At 39.4% G+C, this 2,308-nt stretch overlaps 1 pseudogene; it reads right to left on the bottom strand.

Annotated features, from left to right (window-relative positions):
• Positions 1-604: 604 nt before the first annotated feature.
• LOC111177370 (large ribosomal subunit protein eL42-like) lies at positions 605-1,977 on the bottom strand (annotated as a pseudogene).
• Positions 1,978-2,308: the final 331 nt, after the last annotated feature.

Raw genomic sequence — 2,308 nt, 5'->3', positions numbered from 1 at the left:
ACGCACACACATTCTTTTTCAGATTCTTTTCCACTGTAGGTTATCACAAGATATTGAATGTAGTTCCCATGCTGTACAGTAGGTCCTTGTTGTTTATCTATCAATATTTTATATATAGTAGTGTGTATCTGTTAATCCCAAACTCCTAACTTATCCTCCCCTCCTTTCCCCTTTGTTAACCATAAGTTTGTTTTCTGCATGAGTCTATTTCTGTTTTGTAAGTTCATTTGTATCATTTTTTTATTCCACATATAAGTGATATCATATAATATTTGTCTTCCTCTGTCTGACTTCACTTAGTATGATAATCTCTAGGTCCATCCATGTTGCTGCAAGTGGCATTATTTCATTCTTTTTTATGGCTGAGCAATATTCCATTATATATATATATATATATATTTTTTTTTTTTACATAAACCCCTCCCCTCCCCACATCTTCTTTATTCATTCATCTGTCAGTGGACATTTAGGCTGCTTCAAGGTCTTGGCTATTGTAAATAGTGCTGCTATGAAAATTGGGGTGCATGTATCATTTCCAGTTAGAGTTTTCTCTGGATATATGCCCAGGAATGGGATTGCTGGATCACATGGTAACTCTATTTTTAGTTTTTTTTTTTTGTGGTACGCGGGCCTCTCACTGTTGTGGCCTCTCCCGTTGCGGAGCACAGGCTCCGGATGTGCAGGCTCAGCGGCCATGGCTCATGCGCCCAGCTGCTCTGCGGGATCTCCCCGGACTGGGGCACGAACCCATGTCCCCTGCATCGGCAGGCGGACTCTCAACCACTGCGCCACCAGGGAAGCCCTATTTTTAGTTTTTTAAGGAACCTCCATGGTGTTTTCCATAGTGCCTGCACCAATTTACATTCCTGACAACAATGTAGGAGGGTTCTTTTTTCTCCTTACTCATTTTGATTTCTCTACCTGGAGTTCCTTAGGCAGATAAACACTAGAGTTCTCACAGTCTACTACAGTAGTTCAGGGCTGTGTTTTTTTTTCAGGGAATTTGTCCATTTCATCCAAGTTGGTGAATTTATTAGCATAGTTCATAATATTTTCTTATTCTTCTAATGTTAGTAGATCTGGTGATTTCCCCTCTTTCATTTTTTTTTTTTCCTTTTTTTTTGCGGTACGCGGGCCTCTCACTGTTGTGGCCTCTCCCATTGCGGAGCACAGGCTCCGGACGCGCAGGCTCAGCGGCCATGGCTCACGGGCCCAGCCGCTCCGCGGCACGTGGGATCCTCCCGGACCGGGGCACAAACCCGTGTCCCCTGCACCGGCAGGCGGACTCCCAACCACTGCGCCACCAGGGAAGCCCTCCCCTCTTTCATTTTTGATGTTGGTAATTTGCGCCTTCACTTTCTTGATCAGTCTGAGTAGAGGTTTATCAGTTGTCTTTTTTTTTTTTCAAAGAAACAGCTTTTGGTTTCATGGATTTTCTTCTTTGTTTTTCTGGTTTTATTTCATAGATTTCTGCTCATATTTTTATGTCCTTCTGTTTGCTCTGACTTTATATTGCCTTTCTTTTTCTAGTTTCTTAAGGTGAATTCTCGTTAGAGCATTGATTTGAGACTATTCTACTCTTCTTAATATAAACTTTTTTTTTTGAAGTTAACATAGCCTCAAGATTTTATTTCCTTTGTAATAAAACAAAAGGTGAAGCCCAGAACAGGATGATTTGGCCTTTTCTCTTGTTGTCTCTTCCTAGTTCATAATGCATGCATCTATTAATAGCTGGCATTCTTTTAGATGTATAATAGGGCTTAAGCGTTCAAGCCTTAGCACAGTTTTCTTTGTAGTTTTAGCCTTTGCTGGAAAATCTGCCTAGCTTGCTCACCATAGCCACTCTACTTCCTGTGGTAACACTGCTTTCCCGGGACAGGCCTGAATCCTTGCCCTTCTTGTACTGTGTCATTTTGTGGGGTTGTGCTAGTCACACTTCTTATAGAAAGTCTAGTGGGTCTTAGGAATATTTACCATGTTTACTGGGGTACTAACACTATAAATTTTGAATGCTTTGAATTTCCCTGTAAACACTGATTTATCTATATCCCACAACTTTTCATGTGTTTTCATTTTCAATTCAAGTTTTTATAATTTATCATTTGACTTTGAGTGATTTAGAAGTGTGGGAAATTTTCCAAATATCTTTCTATTCTTGATTTCTAATTTAATTATATTGTGAATTCAAAGCATTAATTCAAAGTATTGAGAACATACTTCGTACAATTTCAGTTTTTTAAACTTTGTCGAGATTTGACTTATGACCCAGTATATTCTTGGTGACTATTTCATATTTACATATGACTAA

This window comes from Delphinapterus leucas, chromosome 6, assembly GCF_059928025.1.
Source record: "Delphinapterus leucas isolate spDelLeu-1000000601 "Yukka" chromosome 6, BTC_Dleu_Yukka2, whole genome shotgun sequence".
NCBI classification, from domain to species: domain Eukaryota; kingdom Metazoa; phylum Chordata; class Mammalia; order Artiodactyla; family Monodontidae; genus Delphinapterus; species Delphinapterus leucas.
The sequence above is the reverse complement of the archived record's forward strand: the minus strand, read 5'-3'. Positions and strand labels throughout refer to the sequence as shown.